The sequence below is a fragment of the Meles meles genome, chromosome X (genome assembly GCF_922984935.1).
Source record: "Meles meles chromosome X, mMelMel3.1 paternal haplotype, whole genome shotgun sequence".
In the NCBI taxonomy this organism is placed as follows: domain Eukaryota; kingdom Metazoa; phylum Chordata; class Mammalia; order Carnivora; family Mustelidae; genus Meles; species Meles meles.
The window spans coordinates 26,635,119-26,654,215 of NC_060087.1; the positions used below are offsets into that span (position 1 = coordinate 26,635,119).

At 36.7% G+C, this 19,097-nt stretch overlaps 1 pseudogene; it reads left to right on the top strand.

The window, feature by feature from the left end:
- Positions 1–16,529: 16,529 nt before the first annotated feature.
- On the top strand, positions 16,530–17,198 carry LOC123934577 (annotated as a pseudogene).
- The last annotated feature ends 1,899 nt before the right edge of the window (positions 17,199–19,097 follow it).

A 19,097-nucleotide genomic window follows, 5' to 3' on the forward strand; every position in this document is an offset into this window, starting at 1 on the left:
TTTACTCACATGTTCTGCCTATAATCAAATTTAACAGTTTTTATATAAGCATATAGTGTTCATTTCTTTATCACATTTAATTAGTCTCAATTTGTCAGTGGATACTTAACAAAACTTAGTCTACATGGCAGTGATATTAGATAAAATACTGTATTAGATAATAGACAAGGACTAAATGATTTTATCCAAATAAATCAATTACTGAGCAACTGATATCAATTCAACTAGGAAATTCATCATTGGCTTTACTTCAGCCAGTATTTATAATGAATTAACCAAGGGTAATTCTCTTGAAAAGATCTGCCAACCAATAAACTCATCAAATACATTATAGCATTATTCTTCTTCCACATCAAAAATTATGAACAGGTTTAGTGTTTTTAATCAATATTCATCTACTTTCTAATAAGTACTGGTGTGGTTTTAAAATGGAAAAAGGCAAAGAATTGACAAGCTATTTTAGAATCAGAAGCAACTATGTGGAAAATACCAAAGTAGAGGTGGTTTCATGGGTGTGCAATAGGCATCACACAGCGTCCCAAGCTGGGGAGAACCTCACACTTGGTTTCATGCTCTGCTGTGATTGTCTTGTAAATGTTAGTCATTTAACATAAGGCCCCACATTTTCATTTTCTACTGGGTCCTGCAAATTATGTAGATGGACCTTCAACAAATGATGTGCTTAGAGAAAGAACACAAGTACGCCTATCTCAAAGAAAATCTGAATTACTCTACTTTTACTCTCCTAATGTCTTGACCTTAATTTTTTTCCTACAGTTTTTACTTCTTGGGTCCCTAGAGACCAAAAGCCAAATTAATATGAATAATGAGTAAGTTTAATACTTAAAATACATAGTTTAGAAAAGAAAGTGTTGGGGCACCTGGGTGGCTCAGTGGGTTAAGCCTCTGCCTTCGGCTTAGGTCATGATCTCAGGGTCCTGGGATCGAGTCCCACATTGGGCTCTCTGCTCAGCAGTCAGCCTGCTTCCTCCGCTCTCTCTGCCTGCCTCTCTGCCTACTTGTGATCTCTTTCTCTGTCAAATAAATAAATAAAATCTTTAGAAAAAAGAAAGAAAGAAAAGGAAGTGTTATAGAGGGATGAACTTTTTTTCTAGAGTTTTAAATATTTTTTCTCTTTTATTTCACTAGGTTATTATTCAACATTTTCTTTAGCCCAGATTTAGGTATGAAGTCTATAAGATATTCACATACAAATAGTTTCCTCTGATGTTAAAAATGGAGTTTTTTTGTGTCTGTTCCATGTTTTAGCTCTATTAAAAAGACTTTTGAAAACCAATTTAAAATTTAAACATAGATTTATTATGTCATGCCTCTGGCCATGTAGGCTTAGAAATAATGTATTAAAATTAGTTTGATCTATTATTCCTTTGTTCTCAGGAAAGAATCTTAACTCATCTAGACTATAATTATTTTTCTAAACTAATTTAGTCCTAGTGTTCCAAGATCAAAGGCCAGAGTGTGTACATGAAGTAATTTGCTGTCTCCTCCAATGGATAAGAAAGAGAAAATTATCCACCTGTGACCTCAGTCTTTCAGGAATACTGGTTTAAAAAAAGAAGCAGATTAGTTAATCAAAAGTAGTTGATTAGTTGATCATGGTATCCACTGAAAAATTACCAACACCAAAGCTCACATTTTAATTATATTCAGTAATTAGGATTTGAGGACTTAAAGGTTATTCATCTAAGTTTCTCTGAAGATCAGAACTCTGATTACTCTTGAAACACATGCAGGGAATATAAGTTGCAAATATGGTGGCCTGTGCTATATATGGGCTATCTTATTTTACCTAAGTGTAAGAATTTTTTCCCTTGCTTTTGGAAAAATTTTGCTTCTCTGTTATGTGTGACTACTTAGCAGATTTGTACTTAAAAATGCACAGGGTGTTTCTCAAGATATTCTACCTGAATATGGTAAACCTGTCCCTTAAAGTTACCTAACGAGCAGTTTCCCTAACATAACAGAACTTAAACTACTAAAATCATTTATGAGAGGAAACGTGCTTGGAAAACATAAAGGAATAAGAAATAGTAGGTATAGGAGACCAAAAGAACTTCTCGTTTAGCATGTCCTCCAAGACCCTATTCACTCTTTAAGTCACACACAGCTTTTAGCCAAGCCTGAGACTGTTCATTTTACAGATAAAATGGACAATAATGTAAACTATATTTTAATATAAATTGTGCTCTGGATATGAACCAACAAATTACCATCTGTATATTAGAAAGTCAGATCTGAAGGGCAGATAATTCAGCTTTATGTAAGATTAGTATCTAGATGAAGAGTTAGCTAAGCATAAATGAAGATCATCAGACTGACCAGGTGATCTTGGAGTCCATTCCATTTATAACGTGATGTGTTACTGCTTGACTTCACACTTGAATAATCAAGTAACATAACAAAGCTTTTTTTTTTCCTTCATTTTATTTATTTTTTTCAGTGTAACAGTATTCATTCTTTTTGCACAACACCCAGTGCTCCATGCAAAACGTGCCCTCCCCATTACCCACCACCTGTTCCCCCAACCTCCCACCCCTGACCCTTCAAAACCCTCAGGTTGCCCCAACCTCCCACCCCTGACCCTTCAAAACCCTCAGGTTGTTTTTCAGAGTCCATAGTCTCTTATGGTTCGCCTCCCCTCCCCAATGTCCATAGCCCGCTCCCCCTCTCCCAATCCCACCTCCCCCCAGCAACCCCCAGTTTGTTTTGTGAGATTAAGAGTCATTTATGGTTTGTCTCCCTCCCAATCCCATCTTGTTTCATTTACTCTTCTCCTATCCCCCTACCCCCTAGATTTCTACAAAAGTCACAAGTAATACAGTGTCATTTTCAGAAATCTATGACAGCCCTTAAATTTATGCCTTTCTATTATAAATATTTAAGTGACTATGTTTCTGATATTCTGTTATCATTTTACCTACATCTTCAAACAAGACGATTAACACTAAAATAGTATGTTGCCTGTTCATGTGACATATGATTTCATATTTTCATATCTGTATATTACTAAATATTTTAATACTATCAAGAACAAGTATACAGTAAATATTTATAATAGAAAGGCATAAATTTAAGGGCTGTCATAGATTTCTGAAAATGACACTGTATTACTTGTGACTTTTGTAGAAATCTATTTTCTTATTCCTTCTGTTAGAGACAGGCGGTATTAATCCTGTGCCTACTTGGTGCCAATAAATGGGAGGTGTGGACAAGGCTCATCACAAAGAGGCCAGGGAGTGTCAATAAGGGAGTTGACAGTGGTTGGAATTAAGAAAATGCAAAACCTCACTATCTAAATCAGCTTTTAAATTACCAGTCCCTTGGGGCACCTGGGTGGCTCAGTGGGTGAAGCTGCTGCCATCAGCTCAGGCCATGATCTCAGGGTCCTGGGATCAAGCCCTGCATCAGGCTCTCTGCTCAGTGGGGAGCCTCCTTCCTCCTCTCTCTCTGCCTGCCTCTCTGCATGCTTGTGATCTCTGTCTGTCAAATAAATAAATAAAATCTTAAAGAATAAAATAAAAAATAAAATACCAGTCCCTTATCGCTTTACCTCAGGGTTCATATGAATACAAAGGCAGTCAGACAGTCTGAATCTAGTAAGTGGGTGATGACATCACTTTCTAATAAAAAAGAGAAAATAGACTTAACAAGGTTAGTTGTCTGCACAATCTTTCTGATTATTTGTAATGCTAATACTAAATACATCACTTGAGCAACTTCATTTTAAGCTAAGTAATCTGGGGGTCCTAAGATCCATTTACAGGCCCTGAGTGAGCACTCTTTACTATCCTTACAGCGATGATCACAGTATTTCTTTCTCATTTCTGATTTTTATTGCTGGTATTTTAAGTTCCTTAAGGGCAGCGACAAATCTGTCTTGATGAGTGGTATATGTCCATTGTCCAAAAAATGCCAGTCACTCAAGAAATGTTTGGTGAGCGAAATCAGGAACACAATTGTTTTAGTTCACTAAAGTTTAGTCAAACAATTGTTTGCTGAACACCTGAGAAATGTTGAGATAACAAAGATTAATAAAGCACAGCACTGCCATAAGAAGCAGACGCATTGAGAGTCTATGCTACTCTGTACCTAATAGCCCATTAGGCTCTAAGTCTATATAAGATGCTATGGGAAGCAAATAATACATTATAGATTAATTTAAAAAAAAAAAAGATGCTACAGGAGCACAGTCAGAACTCAGCCAGCAAGTTCCAAGACTTTCTGTCTAAACTGAATCTTAAAATGAAATCAAGTGTTTGCCAGTAAAATCAGGATGATAAAAGCATTTTAGGCCAGAGGAACAGAATACAAAATTTCAAAAGCATGAGAAAACATGATGTTTGGGGGGAAAATTAAGTCACTACTTTTTTAATAAAGCAATGGTTCAAAGTCACTTTTGTCAAATGTTTCTAATTAGAAGGGTTATAAGACTACAGTATCCAATTTTATATGTAAGTTAATTTTTACCAAGAAAAAGTATCAGGACATGAAAAAGAAGTTGTACCATTTGTGGATATTTGGGCTCAGCGCAACACAGCAGAATGCAAACAATGGCTCTAAGCATAAAACAGGCAGTAAGCATAAAACAGGCAGCTCTCAGAGGTGCTCTCAAGAAGAAAATACATATTATAGTTCATACATAAAATGTTCATTATTGTATTTTTTCTAACTATGATCAAAGAGGAATAAGCTGTTTCCTACATAGCTCATCTATATCCTTTAAATAAATACTCCTTAAATACATTCCTCTTATATGGTGGAATTTTTCTCCTAGTAGATTATGTATTACTGTGTACAAATTATATTGGGCAATGAACAACTCATCATTACAGAAATACTTGGAACATTACAATGAGGGGAATTTTTAGAGTTGCTTCTACCTTAGCCTGTTTATAAACTTTAGAAATAAGGAAAGAATAGTTGTTATTCTAAAATCTACTTAATGTTCTGCTTTAGGTGTCTTGAAAGTCTTCATTTTTAAATAAGGGCCCTGCATTTTCATGTTACATTCTGTCAAATTATGACAGACAAATTATGTAGCCAGTCTTGCTTGCTTCTCTTTCACTTAATACAGAGAATTATTTGTTGTTTTGTTATTAGGAAGATTTAATGGCTTTCACAATAAAAAAAGATCTCTCCCAACTCTGTTTCCATTTGTAGATATAGATAGATTTCCATTAACCACCAGGGTAAAACAAGAAATTATCATGACAATTCAAAGTTATCAATAGATTCTCTGATATTAAAATTAAAATCCTGACTCAAAAGGTGTTAGAATTTAATATGTATTGGTCTGAAAATGAGAGAAGTATTTTTTTTCTTTTCTGAAACCTCAGTCAACACAATCGGCTCTCATGTGAAAGAGTTGCAAATTTTAATCCCAACTATATTTCTAAAGAAAGTTCCACATTTAGGTAGAATGATAGAAGCTGTATTAGCTAACTTTTCTTGCAGAAACTAAAACAAGTGTCTTTTTTAAAGATGTTTAAATCAATCAAAAAAATACAAAGGCATCTGGGATTTAAGGAGTGTCACCATCACAGAAATAAAATTAAATGAGCGGCAAAGTCCTCACATAATCTCATCTTGAAATAAATACTACTTGCATTGGAGGGGGTACTGAGAATGTTATAGAGGACAGCAAAGAGACTGTAGCACTAATCAGGGTTTCCAGAATATACACAGTGAAGACAAAAATTGGTTTCACACCCGACAAAAATGAGGGATTAAGTTTAAAATTCAGGCTTTCATGAGGGACTTTGAAAGAGGTAAACTCTAGAAGGAAAAAAACAGACAGACCAATCTGAGCTGGAGTAAGATGATCTGACTATACTCCATTTGGCTAAAGGAAGAAAATTAAATGTAGCGTGGAGAAACCAAACAACATTGTGAGCCTTTGCTATTGTTCATGTGTGCTGCATTCAATAACAACTGTCCTAGGAAGAAATGACCAAGTGACAAAAATCAGGATGAACAGAGATAACCCAATAAAGCCACAAGTGATCCAAACATGGAGTTTTGAAAAATGTACTTCAATTACTATTTTTATTAAAATAAATTTAAAAAAAGATGGATAAAAAAAAGATGGATAATTTCACCAAGGAATTAGCATTCGCTTAAAAAAAGCAAATACTCTTAAACATTAAAACATAGTATCTACAAATAGATGTTGAAGATATAATGGAAGAAAGGATTAGGGAATTCAAAGACTGATAATCAGAAGACAGCCAGAAAAAAAAAAAGGAAAAAAAGAAAAAAAAAAAGAAGAAGAAGATGATGCACCCAAAACTATAAGATACCTAGGAATAAACCTAACCAAAGAGGCTAAGAATCTATATGCAGAAAACTATAAAGTACTCATGAAAGAAATTGAGGAAGACACAAAGAAATGGAAAAATGTTCCATGCACCTGGATTGGAAGAATAAATATTGTGAAAATGTCTATGCTACCTAGGGGCGCCTGGGTGGCTCAGCGGGTTAAAGCCTCTGCCTTCAGCTCAGGTCATGATCCCAGGGTACTGGGATCGAGCCCCACATCGAGCTCTCTGCTTAGCGGGGAGCCTGCTTCCTCCTCTCTCTCTCTGCCTGCCTCTCTGCCTACTTGTAATCTCTATCTGTCAAATAAATAAATCTTTAAAAAAAAAGTCTATGCTACCTAAAGCAATCTACACATTTAATGCAATCCCTATCAAAATACCCTCCATTTTTTTCAAAGAAATGGAACAAATAATCCTAAAATTTATATGGAACCAAAAAAGACCTCGAATAGCCAGAGGAATATTGAAAAAGAAAGCCAAAGTTGGTGGCATCACAATTCCAGACTTCAAGCTCTATTACAAAGCTGTCATCATCAAGACAGCATGGTACTGGCACAAAAACAGACACATAGATCAATGGAACAGAATAGAGAGCCCAGAAATAGACCCTCAACTCTATGGTCCACTAATCTTTGACAAAGCAGGAAAGAATGTCCAATGGAAAAAAGACAGCCTCTTCAACAAATGTTGTTGGGAAAATTGGACAGCCACATGCAGAAAAATGAAATTGGACCACTTCCTTACACCACACACGAAAATAGACTCAAAATGGATGAAGGATCTCAATCTGAGAAAGGAATCCATCCAAATCCTTGAGGAGAACACAGGCAGCAACCTCTTCGACCTCAGCCACAGCAGCATCTTCCTAGGAACACTGGCAAAGGCAAGGGAAGCAAGGGCAAAAATGAACTATTGGGATTTCATCAAGATCAAAAGCTTTTGCACAGCAAAGAAAACCGTTAACAAAACCAAAAGACAACTGACAGAGGGGAGAAGATATTTGCAAACAACATATCAGATAAAGGGCTAGTGTCCAAAATCTATAAGGAACTTAGCAAACTCAACACCCAAAGAACAAACAATCCAATCAAGAAATGGGCAGAGGACATGAACAGACATTTCTGCAAAGAAGACATCCAGATGGCCAACAGACACATGAAAAAGTGCTCCACATCCCTCAGCATCAGGGAAATACAAATCAAAACCACAATGAGATATCACTTCACACCAGTCAAAATGGCTAAAATTAACAAGCCAGGAAATGAGAGATGCTGGTGAGGATGTGGAGAAAGGGGAACCCTCCTACACTGTTGGTGGGAATGCAAGCTGGTGCAACCACTCTGGAAAACAGCATGGAGGTTCCTCAAAATGTTGAAAATAGAACTACCCTATGACCCAGCAATTGCACTACTGGGTATTTACCCTAAAGATACAAACATAGTGATCTGAAGGGGCACATGCACCTGAATGTTTATAGCGGCAATGTCCACAATAGCCAAACTATGGAAAGAACCTAGATGTCCATCAACAGATGAATGGATAAAGAAGATGTGGTATATATACACAATGGAATATATGCAGCCATCAAAAGAAATGAGATCTTGCCATTTGCGACAACATGGATGAAACTAGAGGGTATCATACTTAGTGAAATAAGTCAATAAGAGAAAGACAACTATCATATGATCTCCCTGATATGAGGACATGGAGACACAACATGGGGGGTTAGGGGGATAGGAGAAGAATAAATGAAACAAGATGGGATTGGGAGGGAGACAAACCATAAGTGACTCTTAATCTCACAAAACAAACTGGGGGTTGCTGGGGGGAGGGGGGGTTGGGAGAGGGAGAGGGGAGTTATGGACATTGGGGATGGTATGTGCTATGGAGAGTGCTGTGAAGTATGTAAACCTGGCGATTCACAGACCTGTACCCCTGAGGATAAAAATACATTATATGTTTATAAAAAAAATAAGAAATAAATAAAAAATTAAAAAAAATTAAAAAAAAAAAAAGAAAAGAAGATGACAGCCAGGTAGAAAACAGAGATGAAGCTTATATTAAAGTCTGAAAGAAACACATGGACATTGTAGAAAGATTCAAAAAGTGTGTAATTACAGTTCCAGAATAGAGAAGATGAGAGAATGGAGGTCTTAAGAAATGCAAGCTGAAAATTTTCCAAAATTTATGAAACTTATCAATCCACAATTTCAAAAATGAGTATGAATGCACAGACAAAAAGCACAGGCAGGCATCTATAATTAAAACTCTGAAACCCAAATGAAAGAATACTTTAAGCAATAGAGAAAATAACACCAATTTCCTTCAAACAAATAACTATAAGCTTAAAAATGTACTTTCAATATAAATTTCTATGTTATATAAATTTATTAATTTTTCTTCCCCTCCCTGCATTACACTTTTGTTCTAATGGGTCTCAAAATCTGTCACAGATTTTTGGTCAGGTTGTTTCCATTAAAAAGTACTGATTTTAAAAACTAGTAACTTAAAACTGCTACACACACACACACACACACACACACACACACACGCGCGCGCGCGCACGCAACGCACACAATAAGCAAATGGTCCACAAAACTTCCTTTTTTTTTTTTAAAGATTTTATTTATTTATTTGACAGACAGAGATCACAAGTAGGCAGAGAGGCAGGCAGAGAGAGAGAAGGGGAAGCATGCTCCCTTCCAAGCAGAAAGCCCAATGCAGGACTTGATGCCAGGATCCTGGGATCATGACCTGAGCCAAAGGCAGAGGTCATTTTTTTTTAAGATTATTTATTTATTTATTTGACAGATAGAGATCACAAGTAGACAGGCAGGCAGAGAGAGAGGAAGGGAAGCAGGCTCCCTGCTGAGCAGAGAACCTAATGCGGGGCTCGATCCCAGGACCCTGGAATCATGACCTGAGCTGAAGGCAGAGGCTTTAACCCACTGAGCCACCCAGGTGCCCCGGCAGAGGTCTTTTTTTGTTTGTTTGTTTATTTTATTGATTTATTTGATAGAGAGAGATATCACAAGTAGGCAGAGAGGCAGGCAGAGAGAGAGGGAAGAAACCTCTAATTATAAAATACTGCTGAGCAGTATTTTATAATTACAGTATTTTATAATTAGAGGTTTTATGTTTTAATTTCATGTTTCTTTATATGATACAATCTCATTTTAACTAAAATGTGTATTTTGGAAGGTTTGTATTTTTATTCTAGTTACTACCTTTGTACTTCTAACTCATGAATGTCCTCAGTTTCCAGTTTCAATACTCAAACTTTTAATACCTGGTTTGTCAGTTTTTAATGGGATCCTTTATTTCCTATCTTTTTTTTTAAAGATTTTTTTATTTATTTATTTGACAGAGAGAGAGATCACAAGTAGGCAGAGAGGCAGGCAGAGAGAGAGGAGGAAGCAGGCTCCCTGCAGAGCAGAGAGCCCGATGCGGGGCTCGATCCCAGGACCCTGAGATCATGACCTGAGCCGAAGGCAGCGGCTTAATCCACTGAGCCACCCAGGCGCCCCTTTTATTTCCTATCTTTGACCTATACATGTATCAAGGATTAGTATAATGTTATACATCAATTTAAAAAGAATCAATGAGCTCATCCAAATTCCTTCTATTTCCTTTTTCCTCCCATTAAAAAAAGTTGTGCTATGTCACTATCTATGGATTTTGTACATTAGTAGTCCATCCTCATCTCCATTTTTCAGCATTAAATTTGAATTGCATACATTAAAATGTTCAGTATCTGTCTGTCTGTTGAAGTTTTCCCAGGCATCTCTTGCTGTAATGGAGCTCATTCTAATTTCCCCAAGAAGGTCTTGTTAGTAAAGAATTCCCTAAATTCATCTGTGTTTAGAAGTTTTTCTATAACCTTTTTATTTAAGAAATATTTAACTAGATATAAAATCCTTGGTTCACACCTTCTTTTAATGATATTTTGTGAATCCTGTTCCATTATGGTCTTGCTCTGAATGTTGCTTTTCAAAAATTGAATGTCAGTCTTATTCCTTTTTTTTAAGATTTAATCTATTTATTTGATACAGAGAGAGAGAGATCACAAGTAGGCAGAGAGGCAGGCAGAGGGAGAAGGGGTAGCAGGATCCCTGCTGAGCAAAGAGCTGGCCGATGCAGAACTCGATCCTAGAACCCTGAGATCATGACCTGAGCCGAAGGCAGAGGCTTAACCCACTGAGCCACTCAGGCGCCCCCAGTCTAATTCCTTTTTGCCCTGTAAGTTATTTCATCTTTTTTGCTAACGGTCTCGATTATTCTTTTCATCTCTCTCTTCAAAGTTAAATAGTTTTACCAGGATACTTCTAAGACCTAATCATTCTGAGATAATTTTCTCCTGTTTGCCCACAATTTGTAGATTCAGGTCTTCCTTTATTTTCAAAAAGATACTTGAGATTCTAGTCTAAAATCTTGGTTATATTCCATTATTTCCCCCCCAAGAGGTACCTTTCTTTTTCCTTTTTTCTCTCAGATGCTCTGTGTCTCGAAGACAAGCAACGTCATATTGTAAGAACCTAAGTTTCTTCTGTGACAGTCATGCTGTGATAATTCTGAATGCTTTATTTTAAAAAGTATTTTCTCTATGATACTTGTCATACTTCTCCTGGCAGTTGTTTTAGATTAACTTTAGCTCTATCACTAGTTCGTCTGTTCTCTCTTCATAACTCTTCCTCCTCCCCCCTTTCTCCCTCTCATCCTTCCCTTTCCTCCTCCTCCTCCTCTCTTTCTCTCTGCTTTTTTCAACACAAAGACTTGCAGCAGGACAGGATTAATATACAGTGTACACCAGAATCTAGCGACTTCTCTATTTTCCCTACTTTTAATTTACAGTTTGGGCATTCTCTGTTTTTTTTTTATGATTTTTAGGACATTCTTTTCTTTTTCTTTTTTGTTTTAGGAGAAAATATTGGAAGATACAGACCTAGGTATCTACCATTGTGTTATCCATCTGGAGACCTTTTAAATATATTCTGTGATACAAGGGGAAATCTATATATATTTTCATTTTCCCTCCTTCATACCAAAATGAAATCACCCTATGCATACTATGATGTATTCCTTTTAAAAATCTACATGTACACTGAAAGTCTTTCCATAGTCTTTCCATTTAGACCTATTTATCATATATAATGTATATGTTACTAAAAATTTTTACATGGTGTTAAACAGAACAGTTGGGAGAAAAAAGAGTTAGGGACAGTGTACTCAGTATGAGTGGAACTTACAGCTGGAATACCAACACCAATTCCTAAGGAAAAATACTAGTATAGGTAAGCATGGGAGACTATCAAATATTGGAGCACTGTAATAAATATCTGATCTTACCTAAAAAATTTGTGAAGATAGCTCAACAGAGGGGATGTAAGGAAGAGCTGAAGATACAGAACTATGGGCAAATTAGAGAAGAGCACCCAATATCACTTGTAAGTCAAAGCCTGTGACAAAAAAAATGTGGAGTAGATTTGCATCATGTATGTGTAGCACCCTATTTCAGGTGACACTTTCTCTTACATTCAACTGTTGGTACTTGTTAGCACAAAGTATTAAAATGCTGGGAAAATTCTTATATCAAGATACAGTCCATCAGAAAGTGATACTCATTCCTCTATTTACTAATCACATATGAACTTATTTGTATTTCATCAATAGATTAAGTTGCATTCCACTCCCCCTTACACGCAATTGAAATGTTAAATAGAATTTCAAAAAAAATGCTGTATCAGCTATTTTCTACTTCATTTATAGGTGGTGGATGTCATGAATTTCTAAGGTTCTTGTGTATATTCCAAATTATTCGTTTGTTTGGAATTTTTTACTTCTGACTCTGGACTCAGTTTTCTTGTTCCACTAATGACATGTTTTCCAACTTCTTAAACTGCATGGTCATCATCTCCCTCATTTTCTTTGGCTTTATAGGTTTTTACTTTTTGTTTGAAGCCAGTGACATTTTTATTGATATAAACCACCTATTAATTATGAAAGTCTCCTTAAATATTCCATGTGCAATTATTCTTGTAACCTTCATAACCATCAATAGAAAGGAAAACACTCTTCTTTTTAAGGTTACTAGCTTATACATTCTGATGAAAAGAAACAATTTTAAACCACCAGGATAGAACTCTCAATGTAACATTTTGGTTAACAATCTGAGAGTGTAACAACCTAGATTTTAATTTTGGTTTTGGCCTTTACTAAGTGTGCAACTTTCAACAGGTAACTTAACCTTTTTGATAGTCAAATTTTATATGTATAGATTAGGCATATTAAGTGTGAGTAGAGAGCTTGATAAGACTTTACAAATGCTATATTTATAAATGCACTGCAGAGGATACATTCAATAAATTAGTTTTTTCCTCTTTTCAAGCCTTATAGGATGTGTATTAGCATGACTCAACAGTTAGGTAGAAAATAACCCTCATGATATAAAGGTGATAGGTTTGATGCTAGCATGGGTCATTGCTCAAAAATGTACTCATTTTTAATTTTTGCTGTGTAGAGTTTAAACTTTGGAGAAAAAGGGAGCTATGTTCAATCACGTCTACCATCTTGCAAACAGTCAGTTATAACTGTCTTGGATGGTGATGAATGCCTTCTATTACCTAGTAAAAAAGTTGAGTGTGAATGTAACTTATGAATGTGACACCACAATTTTATGGAAGAATTTTATAAACCTTTCCCATGTGCTTCTGAATATACTATACATATAACCTAGAATTCCACTGTTAATAATGTCAGCCAACCACGAACCTAAAATCATATTTAGGAAATTGGAGACAGCTGTGGACATCAAGGATTTCTACAGTCAGCAACACTCTATCAGCTCATCAGATCATTGTCTTGAGACTACTACAGAACTTAGTGATTTGGTTTAGTCAGCCTTGTGGTTCAAGGTTTCTTCTTTATCAGCACCATTTCATATGATCCTTGAACACAGGAATAAGGATTACAGAGTACTACCTAATTTACTTTTTAAAATGATATTTCAGTGAGATGCTGACCTTAGCCTTTTGGGCAAAGACTGAAATTTCCAACAACTTTATCATCAGCAGTAATGGACAAACTTCAAAAACCTTAAATAGGTCTTAAACTGCTTTCACATCATTATCCATCTGTCCAAAGGATCTTTATTTTTGAATATGGATTTTGTAAGTGAACTATTTCTCAGTGCCTTCTACAAAAAGTTTCTATACAGCCTAATGATAAAAGACCGTTACTTTAAAATGTTAAGCCTAAAGTTGCGAGTCTGATTTTATTTATTTTTATTTTATTTTATTTATAATTAACACCAAGGAAATAAAAACAACCATTAGAAATTATTACCAACAGTTATATGCCAATAAGTTAAGGAACATAGATGAAACGGATGCATTTCTGGAAACCTATAAACGTCTAAAACTGAATCAGGAAGAAATTGACAACCTGAATAGAGCAGTATCTAGTAACGAGATTGAAGCAGTGATCAAAACCTCCCAAAAAACAAGAGCCCAGGACCTGACAGATTCCCTGGGGAATTCTACCAAACTTTCAAAGAAGAAATAACACCAATTCTTCTGAAGCTGTTTCAAAAAATTAAAGCAGAAGGAAAACTTCCAGACTCTTTTTATGAAGTCAGCATTACCCTGATCCCTAAACCAGGCAAGGATCCCACCAAAAAGAATTCCAGACCAATATCCCTGATGAATATTGATGCCAAGATTCTCAACAAGATCCTAGCTAATAGGATCCAACAGTACATTAAAAAGATTATCCACCATGACCAGGTGGGATTCATCCCTGGGTTACAAGGATGGTTCAACATTCACAAATCAATCAATGTGATAGAACAAATAAACAAGAGAAGAGAGAAGAACCACAGGGTCCTCTCCATTGATGCAGAAAAAGCATTTGACAAGATACAGCATCTGTTCCTGATTAAAACGCTTCAAAGTATAGGGATAAAGGGAACATTCCTCAACTTTATCAAATCTATCTGTGAAAAACCCACAGCAAATATCATCCTCAATGGGGAAAAGCTGACAGCTTTTTCTTTGAGATCAGGAACAAGACAAGGATGCCCACTCTCACCACTCTTGTTCAACATAGTGTTAGAAGTCCTAGCAACAGCAATCAGACAACAAAGAGAAATAAAATTTATTCGAACTGGCAATGAAGAAGTCAAACTCTCTGTCTTCGCAGATGACAAGATACTTTATATGGAAACCCCAAAAGACTCCACCCCCAAAGTACTAGAACTCATACAGCAATTCAGTAATGTGGCAGGATTCAAAATCAATGTACAGAAATCAGTTGCTTTCCTATACACTAACAATGTTAATACATAAAGAATCAGTTCCATTTACTATAGCACCAAGAACCATAAGATACCTGGGAATAAACCTAACCAAAGAGGTAAAGGATCTGTACTCAAGGAACTATAGAACACTCATGGAATAAATTGAAGAAGACACAAAAAGATGGAAGAGCATTCCATGCTCATGGATCAGAAGACTAAACATTGTTAAAATGTCTATACTACCTAGAGCAATCTATACTTTTAATGACATCCCAATCAAAATTCCACTGACATTTTTCAAAGAGCCAGAGCAAACAATCCTAAAATTTGTATGGAATCAGAAGAGACCCTGAATTGCTAAGGAAACGCTGAAAAAGAAAAACAAAACTGGGGGCATCACATTGCCTGATTTCAAGCTTTACTACAAAACTGTGATCACCAAGACAGCATGGTACTGGTGCAAACAGACACAGAGACCAATAGAACAGAGTAGAGAGCCCAGATATGGACCCTCAACTTTATGGTCAACTAATCTTTGACAAAGCAGGAAAAAATATACAGTGGAAAAAAGACAGTCTCTTCAATAAGTGGTGCTGGGAAAATTGGACAGCTATGTGTAGAAGAATGATTTTATTTATAATAAACTTCGCAAAATGACTGGATTACCTATTTGGGTAGGTTTGTCTTCATAAAATCTCAATGTACATATTCAATAATGTAACTGTTCTAATGTTAATAAAACCCTTGCAATATTAGCAATTTTTCTTAACACCTAGGATTTTAGATTGATATAAAATATGTATCTTTTAATATAGTTTAGTCAAATTTTATCCTTTCCCAGAATAATATACAAATATCATACTGGCTTTCCAGCAAATATAGGTCTTTGAATTAGACACATGTTTAATTCTATTAAGTCATACATTTCATATCTCATAAGTAGGTCAGGATACATTTGAGATATGGATTGCTAATATAGGTAAGTCATTTGAATTCATCTTTTATTCACTCAACATATGTTTTCTATGTGCTTCCTATATACCAGGCATGTTTTTAGGGTCTGTGGACATGGCAAGAGAAAATAAATGAAGCAATTTCCAACAGATGTGGAGCTTGCATTTTAAGAGTGGTGGGAGAAAAACAGTAAGATACCACACACGCATATATAAACGTATGTGCGCTTAAACTATCACACACACACACACACACACACACACACACACACACACACACACAGTAACTAAGAAAACTGGAATAGGTTAGCAATGTAGAAGACAGGAGACTAACACATAGTTGCTGGGCCTGGGAAATTAAGTGCAGGGTTTGGGGGCAGCCCACTCCTAGCACACCAAGGTGCTGACTCCCAACTCCATTCCTTCCACAGGCATTTCTTCCACAAGGAGTGCCTTAGCTCCGCTTGTCCCTCATCTGCCCATCGTATGGAAACATAAGGACTGCAGCAGAGGTGAAGTGTCTCCCTTGGGGCTGGCCCTTAGTAAGGCCCTGCGGTATGGACAGGAGGCCTTGGGCAGCTGTTAGGAGCAGCAACGCTATAAAGAAAGGAGGGAAGCGGGCCCAGGTAAGCAGGGGCCCAAACAAGGCAGCTGGACTGGCCACAGAGTACTGCAGGAGAACGGTGGAGCACCAGCTAGCACAGCTCAGGTGGAGCCTGCGACCGCCATCTACTTCCGGGATTCAAAACTAGTTTCCGGAAGCCAGGATGGCATCCCTGTGACAACCAATGTAGGGGGTCTTTGAATCCCCTGTCTTAGAGCTAGGGAAACAGCTCTGATTCTGATGCACTAGTGCTTCTCCCTCACTGCTAGGGAGAAATCTAGGTGCTGTTATCTGGGAAAATGTGGAACGTGCCCCTGGGGGCCAAATTGAACAAAAGGAAGATGCTCCAGACCAGTGACCATAGCTTGGTGTTCTCCCTGTAGTTCCTGCTACTGTCCTAGGATCTATTAATTCCTTTGCAAAACTGCTCTAAATGGCTATCATCCTGATGTTTTTCGTTATCCAGGATACCGCAATTCTCTTCAACATCAGCATCATTTTCCTCCTGTTCGCCAACACCTTTGGCTGGCCTGGGCTGTCGTCTTCTGACAGATACAGGAGAAGAATGAGGCACAAACAAGTCAGCTGTAAGAGAATGTAGCAGGGGGCGACAGTCCTTTCTACTGTCGTCCCCAGCTCCCTTTCTCTTGCAACCAACGTCTTTGTGCCTCATTCTTCTCCCATGCGCCATCAGGAGGTGGCACTGGGCAACTCTATATTCCATAAGTTCAAAGGGACCGCCCTCCTCACAGCTGTGTTCTTCGCCCCCAGCATCTTCCTTCATGTCTGGGTCATGACTTTATGCTGGAAAAATTCCCAGCTTTGTCAGGAGAAAGGGACTCAAACTCTGTATTCCGGAGACTAGCATGGCAGTGTTATATGGTTACTTCTGCAAATGGACAGCTGTGAGACTGGGTGATCCTCACTTCTACCAGGACTCTTTATGCCTGCACAAGTTCATCAACACCAAAGGTCTTGCTACATTGGTGGATGCTTTTCCTTCCTCGTAGAGGCTACGTTTGTGCCTCTGTGGGATGGGGGTTGGCCCTATGCACAGGAAACAGTTCAACTTACCTAGGACAGGCCTCAGGCCACTTGTGTTGAGCAGTTAAGAAGACAGATCCTCTCTCTTGCACATTAAAGTGTTTCCCAGCATAGATCTCAGTACATAAGGGTCCCAGCCTCCCCCTCTGTTCTTCCCCCTTTCCTTCCTGCTCCCCGACCTTTCCTCACACAAGACTGAGGCTTCATCCTGGGGAAGCTGTCATTTTCCCTGATATAGGGTCCCTGGTACCTGCTTTCTTTGCACCAAACACTAATTAATGATGAAAGTTGCAAAGCGTGACATTTTAAGCTCCTGATTGATCACACTGAAGACATTTAGATTTTATACCCAAGGCCCTTATTAAAATTTTTACAATTTTTAAAAATAGGAAATAAATTGAATTCTTTTTCCATAAAAAATTTGCTTATTTGAAAAATCTATATTAAAACTCTGAAGCCTAAGGCTTCATGGATAAACTAATGTTAGAGTCATCTGTATATAACTCTCATCTTCTTAAAGTGGTTTTATTTTTGATTATGTTAACATTTAGTGAGTGTAAAATTCTTAGAGTTCAGATGTTAATAGACTAGATGTATATATTGATAAATACAAAAGTATATCCCCTGTTGAATTTAACTGACCTACATTTTATACATTTGTATAGAATTTTAGATGATTTTAAGAAATATCAAAAGTATGTGTACACACACATAAGTACATGTGTGAACATATGCACACACATGTGTGTGTTGTATGGACAGAAGTTATACCCTGGTGTATTTGTGCTGTTTCTCAAAACAAAGCTTGGGCATAAATCTCAGTTCCTGATAGACACTTCTTTGCAATCCTTTTTTTCTTATCAGTATAATATTTGTTCTGTGACTATGACCTTGGCACATTTAGATACTGTTTCTTACACAGTATACCATTCACCCATCAAGAACTTGCTAAATAAAACTAAAATAAATTAATCCATGGTAATTTTCATTATTTATTAATATACTATTATGGCAGGGGAGCCTGAGTAACAGAGTAAATTGGTTTTGGTGAAAGTTTTGGAAAATGCACTTTAACCCAAATGAAAAATATTTTACTGCTGAAATTTCAGATATGTGGCCTGTCAATAACAAATATTTTATATATAGGAGTCTTCTCAAATTTTGTCCCCCAGTAAAGCTAACCATGATATTTAGGAGTCATGCATATCATGTACATATAATTTTACATACATATTATGTAACAGCAGGTATTTTTGTATAATTTTAATTTGCAACTCTCACACACACACACATTTCACACACATGAAATAACAGCACTAAAAAATGTAAGAACTAGCTTTCATGTTTTCCTAACCTGAGATTTACATCCTTGCATTTTTAGGGATCATGAGACAGCTTCACAGAAGGTATTGGCTTGTGTTTTTTTGTCTTTTGTTTTTAATTTTTTTAAAAAAAGATTTATTTATGTATTTGAGAGTCAGAGGGCAAGCAAGCAAGCACACGGAGGGAGAAGGAGAAGCAGACTCCTCACTGAACAAGGAGCCCGATGCAGGGCTGGATCCCAGGATCATGACTTGAGTGGAAGACAATTGCTTAACCAACTGATCTTGAGTTCACCCAGATTTGTGTTTAAAAGTAAAAGTCTAAACATTGCAACATGCAGATAATAATTTCAAATAAACCTAACAGTTGTAATTTTTTAAGTGTCACTATCTTTGTGTCAAATAGACTGAAGTGTATGTTTCTACGAATATTTCTACCAAAAATATAATACTGCACAGATGGGTAGAAAATATTTAATAGAATTGCTCTGAGTAATACTTTCTGGAAAAAAACAAGTGAAGGTCACTTCTCTGGTACACACA